This window comes from Apis cerana, linkage group LG10, assembly GCF_029169275.1.
Source record: "Apis cerana isolate GH-2021 linkage group LG10, AcerK_1.0, whole genome shotgun sequence".
In the NCBI taxonomy this organism is placed as follows: Eukaryota; Metazoa; Arthropoda; class Insecta; order Hymenoptera; family Apidae; genus Apis; species Apis cerana.
Window position 1 is genome coordinate 5,889,096 of NC_083861.1, and position 14,953 is coordinate 5,904,048.

General features: G+C 28.0%; 2 long non-coding RNA genes across 2 annotated transcripts; both read left to right on the plus strand.

Annotated features, from left to right (window-relative positions):
• The first annotated feature begins 1,631 nt into the window (after nt 1-1,631).
• LOC133666746 (uncharacterized) lies at nt 1,632-7,920 on the plus strand. The gene is made up of 4 exons (XR_009831291.1): nt 1,632-2,088; nt 2,990-3,087; nt 7,119-7,212; nt 7,716-7,920. It is a non-coding gene; the product is annotated as an uncharacterized LOC133666746 (long non-coding RNA).
• A 2,793-nt stretch (nt 7,921-10,713) lies between these two features.
• Nucleotides 10,714-14,421, plus strand: LOC107995457 (uncharacterized). The gene is made up of 3 exons (XR_009831601.1): nt 10,714-11,210; nt 12,110-12,725; nt 12,887-14,421. It is a non-coding gene; the product is annotated as an uncharacterized LOC107995457 (long non-coding RNA).
• The last annotated feature ends 532 nt before the right edge of the window (nt 14,422-14,953 follow it).

The window sequence follows — 14,953 nt, forward strand, 5'->3', positions numbered from 1 at the left end:
TTTAGAATTTTAGATTTAGATTTTTCTTGACTTTGAAATTTTATTCTTCAGTTATGTTTCAATCCTCTTTTTATAATGGTTAACTTTTATGTTACATTTTCCTCTTATATGTTTATACACATTTATTTATTTATTATAATGTAACAATAAATTCTTTTATATGTTGCAACATAACAATTAACAAAATCTTACAATGCTGCAATATATAGGAAAAGAATTTAACATTGTAATACATAAATAATGAAATAAAACATGAAAAGAGAATATAATGTAAAAGTTATTATTATCATGTAAAATGTAAAAGTTATTATTATCATAAAATAGAAAAAAATTGAAACATTTGAGAGGAATTTAATCTCAAAGTTAAAAAAGTCTAAAAATATTGAAACATGAAAGAAGGATTTAATAGAAATATTAGATATTAGATATAATAGAAATTAAGGAAAACATTTAAAGAAAATAACAAAATTTGCTTTTTTGATATTTTAGATTTTTAGATTTAGATTTCTTTTTTTACTGTGGGATTAAATTCTTTAGCTATGTTTCAATCCTTTTTTACTTTATTTTTGTTACATAACTTGTTATATTATGTTATATTCTCTTTTATGTTTTTATATTTATTCATTATTCATATATGTACCATAATAATAAATTCCTTTATATGTTGCAGCATAACAATTAATTAAACCTCAGAATGCTGCAATATATAAGAAAAGTATTATGTTACATTGTAATACATAAAAAATGAATTAATGACATGAATTAAAAACATGAAAAGAAAGTATAATGTAAAAGTTAATAAGTATCATGAAGTAAGAGAAAATTAAAATATTGAAGAAGAATTTCACAGAATCTCAAAGTTATAAAAAATCTGAAAGAATTGAAATGAAAAACTGAAAAATGAATTTAAAAGGACTTAAGAGAAATATTATCTAAATAAAAAAAAAGAAAAACATTTACACAAATCAATTAAATTTTCTCTTTTATGTATGTTTTTTCTAATTGAAGAATTTAACACTCATGTTAAATTCTTTCTTTGTTGTTTTAGATTTTTGGATTTAGATTTTTTTAACTTTGATATTAAATTCTTCTCTTATGTTTCATTCTTTTTTATTTTATAATATTTAACTTTTTATGTTAAATATTCTCTTTTGTTTTTTTCCATATTCATTATTCATCATTTATGTACTACTATATTGTTAAATATTTTTTTACATATATGTATATATATGTATATATATTTATTCTTCAAATTAAATTAATCTATGTGTCAAATTTTATTTACATTCTCTAAGTTTTTTAGATTTATTTAACGTTATTCTTCTGTTCTATTTCTATAATTCTATTCAGATTTTGTTCATCTCAAATTAAAATATCTTATTTGTACTTCAATCTTTCCTAATCTCTTCGAATCTTGTGTTAAATAAGTTTCTTGTTTTTTTTTCAGATTTGGTTAAATATTCTTTTGTGTTTTTTCTCTTGTTGATTTTTATGTCAAAATTGTTTTCTTTTATTTAATATAATTTAATTGCTTAAATTTATTTATTTTAAATTTAAATTCAAGTCTTGTGTTTTATTTATATTATATTTCAATTATGTTAAATTTATATTTACTTTTATAGTTACTTTTATATTACGTTCTCTTTTTATTTTTTCAATTTTCATGAATTTATTTAAGTTTTTTGTTAAATTTCTCTTTTGTATTTTTACTTATATTTAAATTTAATTTAATAAATATTTTTATTGAATTCCTTCTTTGCATTACAACTATCTTATTATCTTGATAAATTGGTAATTCTAGTAATAATTTTTTTTTTCCAATAAGTAGATCTTTAGAGAATTCCAATCTGACAAGTAACACATAATTAATATACGTGTTATGTTATATTTCAATTTTTCGCGCGATTTTTGAATGAAAAAAATAAGCATCATGAGCCAGCCAATCAGAACGTCGCTTTATTCAAGTAGTCGCGGGACTCATTGCGCATCGTAGTGCGCATTACACTGCGCATTACACTGCGCATGTCGTCAGTCTACAGTTGAAAATTGTGTGGAGTGGACGTGTCGTCGCGAATTGTGATTATCGCAGTAAGTTATTTTACACTTATTATTACCAAAATATTGCTAATTTAGTTTTTGAAATGATCCATTCAGTGTACTGAAAACGAAATTAATTGGTTTTTCCGTGTTTTTGTGTCTTTTCCTTAGAATTGTTCATTTCGCGTCTATTGCGTCATTAACGTCCCGTATCGAAATATTTCGAAACAGAATTTGAAATCGTATATCGGCTTTTTTTAAATATAATTTTAATCGTAATACGTTTATATTACAATTTCTTGATCTCTATATTTTATCATTTTAATAGTATTAAAGTGAATGAAATATTTTACGCTTTGTTACGTATTCATTTCGTGAAATCGAATTATTCAAGTATCGCATATTTTTCCGAATGTACATATATATTGTGTACAACGTCTCGCGTGTATGTTTATTGTTTACTTTTTTTAGTCTTTCGTTTATACTTTGCTCGAGGCAAGAAGCATTTCTTATGATATTTCATTTCCAAGAAATCGGATTCGTGTTCAAACATGTTTCGACCTGTCGAGCGTATCCCCTCTCCATCTTGTTATTCGATGCGCGAAATCGAAGCGCAGTGACATTGTTCGTCGTGACGATTAGACGTTTGAAATTTTCTCGAGACGATTGTTTTATTTGTTGCATAGTATTTTAATAATATCTTTCTTTGTGACTACTTTTGTTATTATTTGTGCGTTGATTAATACACATTTATTGAATATTTTATTCAACAATATTAGAATTGATAATTTTGAGTTCCTCGTTTATCACATAATTCGAGTGTCGAATTACAAGATGCTTTATATTGTGAGTTTTTTTTTTTTATTTGATTTGATCGTTGTGATACTTTAACATGATCTAATTTCATACATATTATTCATTTATTTAGAAGTTTTGATTTTTTTCTGCGCAGGTTTAATTGGTAGCGTTATGGTAATATTCTCGAAGGCGGGAAAAATTCCAATATGGACGCCATTGGTGACTTTTTTTCGTGGTAAAATTTTACATTTCGTATGTATAAATTTTTATTCTGTTTTATTGGATTATTAATGATTGTTGTTAAGCAATTCATAATAAAATTACGTTTTAGTTAGAAGAAAGTGAAAAATAAAAAGGCAGTATTTTTAGAACAAATGCTCGATAAGAAGGAGAAGAAAAAAGATCTTATCAATATCAAAAAGATATTGCTTCTTCCTCTATCATTCCCCGTCCCTCTATACTAATTTAATGTTAATTTCAGAAAATATTATATTGTGACCACGCGCAATGTGGTTAGTAGAATCAGTGTTTGCTTCGTCATAGTATTTTGAATATTTTTTAGAGCACAATAGCTCTGATTAAATTTTAATTAGAATAATCAAACGGGAAGATAGAGTCAGTGTTTGTTCGTCGATTATAATTTATGCGGACGCGTTATTAGTTTCTTATTTTTATTTTTTTTTTTTCTTTTTATTTTAAATATTCGTTTCCGGTACAGAGTAGAGTCGGTGCTTCTCTCAAGAGAATACGGCGATCATCCATCACGCGAAGAGGTAATTATTCTTTTATCTATCTAAATTTTTATTCTTGTAAATAGAAGTTAAATGGAATTTCAATATTATATATTGTTACATATTGCATATTTAATAGTTTCGTATTTCAATTTTTTTCAAGTAATCGGAACCGTGTTTTAAATTATGACGTTTTGTCACAGATTTCTTCCATCCTTCCATCCATCCTGATGACTATCCAACCTTCTTCTCGATGACTTCTTGGCTACAATAACAATGAAGGCGTTCGCATCGTATGGTGAGTCGCATGCTTTTGGTTCCTCCGGTCACTCAATCATGTCGTAGGATAAAAGATCCGAATCGACACGAGTGATTGGTTGTATACGTAGAATTTTGCACGAGCACAATGACCGCGGGTATATTATATTATTATAAATAAATACCCGCGAGTAGTAACAATTATTTCTATTGTGTTTTATTTATTAGTTCAGGCTAGAGTCTTCTTACGCTTCGCGTTTTTGATTAATATAAAATGTTTGGTAATTTTCTGAACATAACTGGCATAAAACGTATAATAATTATTATTATATAATTATCAGTGTAATACATGTTACTGTTAATTTGAATTTCTATAATTCAAAATTCTTCAGAGTAACATTTTAAGTTATTTGGTCAATTTGATTATTGTGTTTGTCATATAATAATTTCATATAACTTCAGTATGATTTACAACACTGGTAGATAGTAAAGTTCAATTTTTACTCGTACAAATGTGAATTAAATTTTGCGCAAGGAGACATTTCGCGACAGGCAGATTTTAGAATCAGAGCAATAAGTTTTGAATATCATTCTTCTTGGTTTTGAAAATATGCTCTGATGAAGGAATCGTCTGAGGGTATTTCTATTAATATTTTATATTAAATTACAATGAATTCTAAATTCCTTTTTCAATTCAATATTAAAAATTTAATATGCTAAAAATTCAAGAACTTGTTTAATTAATGATACGAAATATAAAATAGAGTCACACAAAATTTGAAACATGATAATAAAAATTTGAAATATATAATATAATTTATATAATTGTATAATTTGAAATATATAATACAAAGTCAAAGAATATTAGCCCGTTAGATACAAAATGAATATATTAATATCTTTTTAGCTCAGGATTTTCAGGTTTAACCCTTTCCATGTTCATTGCCAGGAATTCACTCACGTGCCCAGGTGTTACTTGAGTGAAGGAGAGGCAATGGGTATGATGACCTAGTTCATAAGTTAATACAAATTTTTAGCGACTGACGATGCGTTAGTGTATCGTGCACGACGTACTTTCCACATTGTGTGTGTGTGTGTGGTTAGGCTGTGGAATTGCGTCGTTTCAATTATTATTTCTTTCACTATTCAATCGCAATTTACAATCATACTCGTAATAAAATATTGCGAATAAGTAATAAATAGTAAGATTACTAATCTTTAGTATCAAATTACAATATCATAATTGTACAATTTTGGTTGAGAATAATGGTTATAATAATGGTACCGTTTAGTCTGGTGACTAGTATTTTGGAAAACGTTACGTATTCATAAATATTCACAATTAAAATGTAAATACACGTGTTTTGTCGCGTTTCACGCAATGGTCGCTAGCCATCGTCAGTCGATTTCAGGAAAAGGTACGTAAAGTTAGAGTGTGCGAGTAGTGTGCCAAGCTCGGGTGTCGGAGGCGTCCCGGGACGCTTTCCTAGTGTAGGCTTTTGCGCCCGGGTGTTATGTGTGAGAATCGTGGAATGAGTGTGTTGGTATGCCTGTTTTGCCATATTTTTTAAATATAGGGCTAGGTAGGATAGGTAGTATACTTCTGGTGTGTCTGTTTAATTATAAGTAGGTAGGGCCGGGCAGGTTGTCACAGTCTCTGATCGGGTAGGCGCGTTTTCGCGTGACAACTTGTTTCAGGGAATAAAATTTGAGAAATCGAGGGCGAAACTGAGACGAATGGATGACAATGCCATTCGTCTCTGGTTTTGCTCATCGAGTTTTCGAATTTCGCGGTCGCGGTCGTGATTTGCTTTCGAAACGAACGTTGCGCTCGAGATTCTGTGCATGTACGGAGAACGATCATTGCAATTGTTGGTCGTCCATGTGCATTTAGCTTCCGCGATTTAGTCCTTTTTTTTCTTTTTTCTTTGGTTTACGATTAGTGAATCTCGAGCCTAGATTTAAGTTTCAGCGGGCATTGCGCCCGAAGGAGGAAGACCGAAGAGGCCCGACAAACTGTCACGAAGAGGGCTGCAACGAATGGTTTCTCATCTTTTGGATCTTGTCTCGATCCAAAGAATGGGAAATCATTGTTACTACTTTGTCATTGTGCTCGTTTTAGTAATACGTATTATATGTTGTATTGTCTTGGCCAATTTGCATGCTGGCCTATCGTTTATCCAGTCATCATGGGCATATCGCGAATTTGCATTAGTGTTGCGATTGATTAATAAACGGGTTGAATTAGAGTTGCGATAAAATGATGATCGCGTTTGCTATAGCGTTGCGTTGAAAAGAATATCGCGGTTACGTTTAATTATTTTCATTATGAATTAATCAATTTTTTATTTTCTTTTTTTTTTTTTTAATATATATTTGAATTTATTCTTTATTATAATGCAATTATGATTTATGATATCGTGATATTTAAAGTAGCTTTTTCGATTTATAAAATAATAATAAATTTTATATTAAATTCGTTTGAAGAATTAGTGTTGCGTTGAAAAATAATCGCGTTTTTTTATAGTAGTTTTGCGTTTTTTTGCTCAAATTGCCCATATTTCTTCCACTTGGACTGTGGAAGTATCAAGTTCCTGAATCACCTATTACAGTCAAAAAGCTGTATGAAAGGTGATTGTACGACGGCAGTCTCTGACTATGGCTGCAATCTTCCGCTATTATATAGTGTTGCGTCTATAATAAAAAAATTATGAGTGCATAAATTAGTTTATTAGAGTTTCGTATATGTTTTCGCGAATCTTTTATCCTTTTTTTTTTATCCTTTTTTGCTGATATAGAATTGCATTGAAAGTACAGTGAAGCACTCTTCGCGTTTTCTTTTGACATTTTAGCATTTTAGTGTTGCGAAATAGAAATAAATTCCACTCACGGTTTGTTCGGATTTACATTGGGTGGATAATTATTTTGGTTACCCTTCTGGTTACCTTTTCGTCGTTTTTTCATTTCAGCACCCCCTTATTAAGAACGTTTGTTATTGAAAATACTGTTAAAATATGTATTTCTTTCTTATCGATGAATATCTCCCATTTAAAATAATGAGTTGCTTAACAACATTTTGATAATTTGTTTTTTTAATTAAATTTTTCCTTTCTTTTTCTAGGTGTAAATTATTTTTAATTATTAATCCAGTAATTGAGTTTGTTACAGATATGAAATATGAAAAATAGAAGAAAATAAACAGGAAAAAATAGATAGATAATAATGTGTTATCCTCATTTGTTGGAAATTAATTACCTTTGTTATTGTTGTTGTTTCACTAATTCTGTTCTATAGTTTGTTTCAGAAATCTCCTTCAGCTTTCAACAATGGATTATGTGGAATGGATTACATCTTATCATCAGATAAATATTCTAATTTTTTATATTAGGTAATATAGAATAGGTTGTAGGAAACATTTAGCTTTTTTCTTGATAGATGGGATTTATAAACGATGTTCTGTTCTTCTTCTTCTTATTGTTAAAAAGCAGCTTCGCTTTCCCCACTTTGATTCGTTTTCCAAATCAACATTTCCTATTTTTCAAGGCAATATGATCATTTTGCTATCCTTAATTCCTTAATTTCCTCATTATAAACAAATGCTTGATACTTGATAGCTACATGACTTTGTTCATTAGCCATCATTGGTATATACTGATTTGCATTTTCCTCTTGCCACATGTGGTTTTATGTCGTATCACAAATTTTTTGGAATTTGTGTGTCATCAATCAGTGTGAATGTAAATATGATGAATGTTGATACGAAGAGAATTTGTTAGATGTTCAATCAAAGCTGAATTAGGAACAAAGTGTTTAAATTCTTATATAGATAAGAAATATAAAAAAGAAACTTTCAGAATAAATTAAATGTTAATGTTATATTTTTAATTCAAGTTTGTTTCAGGATTTCTTACAGGAACAGAAGATTGTATAATTGATTAAAAAAAAGTGTATTTAAAATTAAGTGCATGCAGAATCAAGGGTATTAAATAAAGTTATGTATTGTAGAAAAGTAGATACTGTAGATAAATAGGTGGATAACATACATTTAGGAAAGGAGAATTTATTTACGAATAAAATAATTTGGGAAATTTATAAAGCATAAGATTTTATTTCTTTGTACCTTGAGTGATAATAATTGTATATGTAATCAAATTATATTACGCTAGACGGCGTAGCTCTAATCTTTTTTCGGTTCAGAACATATTTTACAATGTTCGAAGATGTCGCGTCAATCTATTTCTCGTCGATATTTCGTTTATACGTTTATTTTATGATCGATAATGAAACACATAAATTAGAATAAGTAATAGACGAAGAGGAAATGAATAGAGATAAGATAAGAATTGAACGTGAGCACCATCTCTTGCAAGCTAGAAACATTTCTTTAAGATGATATTTTCTAAAAGCACTAAGAGATGGCAATAATACTTAATTCTTACTCTACTTTATCCTCCTTGGAGAAAAATCTTCTCTTATGATTCAATCATTTTTAGTTTATTATTGTTGAGTTTTATGTTACATTTCCTTTTTATGTTCTTATACTCATTTCTTATAATCTATAATTATTATTGTTTAAGTTCAATTACCTTCAGTTATTTTTCATATATATGTCTTTTCTAATTCAATTAACATTTATGCTAAATTATTTTTTCTATGTTTTAACATTTTTGGAATTTTTTTTAATTTTTACATTGAACAATCCTTCCATGGAATTTTTTTTTATTCTTTTTGTATATTAGGATCAATAGTTCAATTCTATTCTTATATCTTGAAGCTTTGTTAAATATAATAAATTGTTTTTCTTAAATTGTTTATCTTATTCAATTACCATTTGTTGTTGTAAATTCCTTTTTGTTATTTAGTTCCTTTAGATTTTCTTAACTTTGAGATTAAGTTCTTCAACTATGTTTCAATCCTTTTCTACTTTCTAATATACTTTATGTTGAATTCTCCTTTTATGTTTGTATATTTATTAATTATTTATATATTATAACATTAAACTTTTTTATATGTTGCAACATAACAATTAGCAAAATCTTACAATGCTGCAACATATTGGAAAAGAATTTAAAATTGTAATACATAAATAATGAAATTAAACATGAAAAGAGAATATAGTGTAAAAGTTATTGTTATCATAAAGTAGAAAAAAATTGAAATATTTGAGAGGAATTTAACCTCAAAGTTAAAAAAGTTTAAAAATACTGAAATATGAAAGAAAGATTTAACAGAAATATTATCTAAATTAAAGAAAACATTTAAGCAAAACAACAAAATTTGCTTCTTTTTGATGTTTTAGAATTTTAGATTTAGATTTTTCTTGACTTTGAAATTTTATTCTTCAGCTATGTTTCAATCCTCTTTTTTATAATGGTTAACTTTTATGTTACATTTTCCTCTTATATGTTTATACACATTTATTTATTTATTATAATGTAACAATAAATTCTTTTATATGTTGCAACATAACAATTAACAAAATCTTACAATGCTGCAATATATAGGAAAAGAATTTAACATTGTAATACATAAATAATGAAATAAAACATGAAAAGAGAATATAATGTAAAAGTTATTATTATCATGTAAAATGTAAAAGTTATTATTATCATAAAATAGAAAAAAATTGAAACATTTGAGAGGAATTTAATCTCAAAGTTAAAAAAGTCTAAAAATATTGAAACATGAAAGAAGGATTTAATAGAAATATTAGATATTAGATATAATAGAAATTAAGGAAAACATTTAAAGAAAATAACAAAATTTGCTTTTTTGATATTTTAGATTTTTAGATTTAGATTTCTTTTTTTACTGTGGGATTAAATTCTTTAGCTATGTTTCAATCCTTTTTTACTTTATTTTTGTTACATAACTTGTTATATTATGTTATATTCTCTTTTTATGTTTTTATATTTATTCATTATTCATATATGTACCATAATAATAAATTCCTTTATATGTTGCAGCATAACAATTAATTAAACCTCAGAATGCTGCAATATATAAGAAAAGTATTATGTTACATTGTAATACATAAAAATGAATTAATGACATGAATTAAAAACATGAAAAGAAAGTATAATGTAAAAGTTAATAAGTATCATGAAGTAAGAGAAAATTAAAATATTGAAGAAGAATTTCACAGAATCTCAAAGTTATAAAAATCTGAAAGAATTGAAATGAAAAACTGAAAAATGAATTTAAAAGGACTTAAGAGAAATATTATCTAAATAAAAAAAGAAAAACATTTACACAAATCAATTAAATTTTCTCTTTTATGTATGTTTTTCTAATTGAAGAATTTAACACTCATGTTAAATTCTTTCTTTGTTGTTTTAGATTTTTGGATTTAGATTTTTTTAACTTTGATATTAAATTCTTCTCTTATGTTTCATTCTTTTTTATTTTATAATATTTAACTTTTTATGTTAAATATTCTCTTTTGTTTTTCCATATTCATTATTCATCATTTATGTACTACTATATTGTTAAATATTTTTACATATATGTATATATATGTATATATATTTATTCTTCAAATTAAATTAATCTATGTGTCAAATTTTATTTACATTCTCTAAGTTTTTAGATTTATTTAACGTTATTCTTCTGTTCTATTTCTATAATTCTATTCAGATTTTGTTCATCTCAAATTAAAATATCTTATTTGTACTTCAATCTTTCCTAATCTCTTCGAATCTTGTGTTAAATAAGTTTCTTGTTTTTTTTTCAGATTTGGTTAAATATTCTTTTGTGTTTTTTCTCTTGTTGATTTTTATGTCAAAATTGTTTTCTTTTATTTAATATAATTTAATTGCTTAAATTTATTTATTTTAAATTTAAATTCAAGTCTTGTGTTTTATTTATATTATATTTCAATTATGTTAAATTTATATTTACTTTTATAGTTACTTTTATATTACGTTCTCTTTTTATTTTTTCAATTTTCATGAATTTATTTAAGTTTTTTGTTAAATTTCTCTTTTGTATTTTTACTTATATTTAAATTTAATTTAATAAATATTTTTATTGAATTCCTTCTTTGCATTACAACTATCTTATTATCTTGATAAATTGGTAATTCTAGTAATAATTTTTTTTTTCCAATAAGTAGATCTTTAGAGAATTCCAATCTGACAAGTAACACATAATTAATATACGTGTTATGTTATATTTCAATTTTTCGCGCGATTTTTGAATGAAAAAAATAAGCATCATGAGCCAGCCAATCAGAACGTCGCTTTATTCAAGTAGTCGCGGGACTCATTGCGCATCGTAGTGCGCAACGCAGTGCGCATTACACTGCGCATTACACTGCGCATGTCGTCAGTCTACAGTTGAAAATTGTGTGGAGTGGACGTGTCGTCGCGAATTGTGATTATCGCAGTAAGTTATTTTACACTTATTATTACCAAATTATTGCTAATTTAGTTTTTGAAATGATCCATTCAGTGTACTGAAAACGAAATTAATTGGTTTTTTCCGTGTTTTTGTGTCTTTTCCTTAGAATTGTTCATTTCGCGTCTATTGCGTCATTAACGTCCCGTATCGAAATATTTCGAAACAGAATTTGAAATCGTATATCGGCTTTTTTTAAATATAATTTTAATCGTAATACGTTTATATTACAATTTCTTGATCTTTATATTTTATCATTTTAATAGTATTAAAGTGAATGAAATATTTTACGCTTTGTTACGTATTCATTTCGTGAAATCGAATTATTCAAGTATCGCATATTTTTCCGAATGTACATATATATTGTGTACAACGTCTCGCGTGTATGTTTATTGTTTACTTTTTTTAGTCTTTCGTTTATACTTTGCTCGAGGCAAGAAGCATTTCTTATGATATTTCATTTCCAAGAAATCGGATTCGTGTTCAAACATGTTTCGACCTGTCGAGCGTATCCCCTCTCCATCTTGTTATTCGATGCGCGAAATCGAAGCGCAGTGACATTGTTCGTCGTGACGATTAGACGTTTGAAATTTTCTCGAGACGATTGTTTTATTTGTTGCATAGTATTTTAATAATATCTTTCTTTGTGACTACTTTTGTTATTATTTGTGCGTTGATTAATACACATTTATTGAATATTTTATTCAACAATATTAGAATTGATAATTTTGAGTTCCTCGTTTATCACATAATTCGAGTGTCGAATTACAAGATGCTTTATATTGTGAGTTTTTTTTTATTTGATTTGATCGTTGTGATACTTTAACATGATCTAATTTCATACATATTATTCATTTATTTAGAAGTTTTGATTTTTTTCTGCGCAGGTTTAATTGGTAGCGTTGGTAATATGGTAATATTCTCGAAGGCGGGAAAAATTCCAATATGGACGCCATTGGTGACTTTTTTCGTGGTAAAATTTTACATTTCGTATGTATAAATTTTTATTCTGTTTTATTGGATTATTAATGATTGTTGTTAAGCAATTCATAATAAAATTACGTTTTAGTTAGAAGAAAGTGAAAAAATAAAAAGGCAGTATTTTTAGAACAAATGCTCGATAAGAAGGAGAAGAAAAAAGATCTTATCAATATCAAAAGATATTGCTTCTTCCTCTATCATTCCCCGTCCCTCTATACTAATTTAATGTTAATTTCAGAAAATATTATATTGTGACCACGCGCAATGTGGTTAGTAGAATCAGTGTTTGCTTCGTCATAGTATTTTGAATATTTTTTAGAGCACAATAGCTCTGATTAAATTTTAATTAGAATAATCAAACGGGAAGATAGAGTCAGTGTTTGTTCGTCGATTATAATTTATGCGGACGCGTTATTAGTTTCTTATTTTTTATTTTTTTTTATTTTAAATATTCGTTTCCGGTACAGAGTAGAGTCGGTGCTTCTCTCAAGAGAATACGGCGATCATCCATCACGCGAAGAGGTAATTATTCTTTTATCTATCTAAATTTTTATTCTTGTAAATAGAAGTTAAATGGAATTTCAATATTATATATTGTTACATATTGCATATTTAATAGTTTCGTATTTCAATTTTTTTCAAGTAATCGGAACCGTGTTTTAAATTATGACGTTTTGTCACAGATTTCTTCCATCCTTCCATCCATCCTGATGACTATCCAACCTTCTTCTCGATGACTTCTTGGCTACAATAACAATGAAGGCGTTCGCATCGTATGGTGAGTCGCATGCTTTTGGTTCCTCCGGTCACTCAATCATGTCGTAGGATAAAAGATCCGAATCGACACGAGTGATTGGTTGTATACGTAGAATTTTGCACGAGCACAATGACCGCGGGTATATTATATTATTATAAATAAATACCCGCGAGTAGTAACAATTATTTCTATTGTGTTTTATTTATTAGTTCAGGCTAGAGTCTTCTTACGCTTCGCGTTTTTGATTAATATAAAATGTTTGGTAATTTTCTGAACATAACTGGCATAAAACGTATAATAATTATTATTATATAATTATCAGTGTAATACATGTTACTGTTAATTTGAATTTCTATAATTCAAAATTCTTCAGAGTAACATTTTAAGTTATTTGGTCAATTTGATTATTGTGTTTGTCATATAATAATTTCATATAACTTCAGTATGATTTACAACACTGGTAGATAGTAAAGTTCAATTTTTACTCGTACAAATGTGAATTAAATTTTGCGCAAGGAGACATTTCGCGACAGGCAGATTTTAGAATCAGAGCAATAAGTTTTGAATATCATTCTTCTTGGTTTTGAAAATATGCTCTGATGAAGGAATCGTCTGAGGGTATTTCTATTAATATTTTATATTAAATTACAATGAATTCTAAATTCCTTTTTCAATTCAATATTAAAAATTTAATATGCTAAAAATTCAAGAACTTGTTTAATTAATGATACGAAATATAAAATAGAGTCACACAAAATTTGAAACATGATAATAAAAATTTGAAATATATAATATAATTTATATAATTGTATAATTTGAAATATATAATACAAAGTCAAAGAATATTAGCCCGTTAGATACAAAATGAATATATTAATATCTTTTTAGCTCAGGATTTTCAGGTTTAACCCTTTCCATGTTCATTGCCAGGAATTCACTCACGTGCCCAGGTGTTACTTGAGTGAAGGAGAGGCAATGGGTATGATGACCTAGTTCATAAGTTAATACAAATTTTTTAGCGACTGACGATGCGTTAGTGTATCGTGCACGACGTACTTTCCACATTGTGTGTGTGTGTGTGGTTAGGCTGTGGAATTGCGTCGTTTCAATTATTATTTCTTTCACTATTCAATCGCAATTTACAATCATACTCGTAATAAAATATTGCGAATAAGTAATAAATAGTAAGATTACTAATCTTTAGTATCAAATTACAATATCATAATTGTACAATTTTGGTTGAGAATAATGGTTATAATAATGGTACCGTTTAGTCTGGTGACTAGTATTTTGGAAAACGTTACGTATTCATAAATATTCACAATTAAAATGTAAATACACGTGTTTTGTCGCGTTTCACGCAATGGTCGCTAGCCATCGTCAGTCGATTTCAGGAAAAGGTACGTAAAGTTAGAGTGTGCGAGTAGTGTGCCAAGCTCGGGTGTCGGAGGCGTCCCGGGACGCTTTCCTAGTGTAGGCTTTTGCGCCCGGGTGTTATGTGTGAGAATCGTGGAATGAGTGTGTTGGTATGCCTGTTTTGCCATATTTTTTAAATATAGGGCTAGGTAGGATAGGTAGTATACTTCTGGTGTGTCTGTTTAATTATAAGTAGGTAGGGCCGGGCAGGTTGTCACAGTCTCTGATCGGGTAGGCGCGTTTTCGCGTGACAACTTGTTTCAGGGAATAAAATTTGAGAAATCGAGGGCGAAACTGAGACGAATGGATGACAATGCCATTCGTCTCTGGTTTTGCTCATCGAGTTTTCGAATTTCGCGGTCGCGGTCGTGATTTGCTTTCGAAACGAACGTTGCGCTCGAGATTCTGTGCATGTACGGAGAACGATCATTGCAATTGTTGGTCGTCCATGTGCATTTAGCTTCCGCGATTTAGTCCTTTTTTTCTTTTTTCTTTGGTTTACGATTAGTGAATCTCGAGCCTAGATTTAAGTTTCAGCGGGCATTGCGCCCGAAGGAGGAAGACCGAAGAGGCCCGA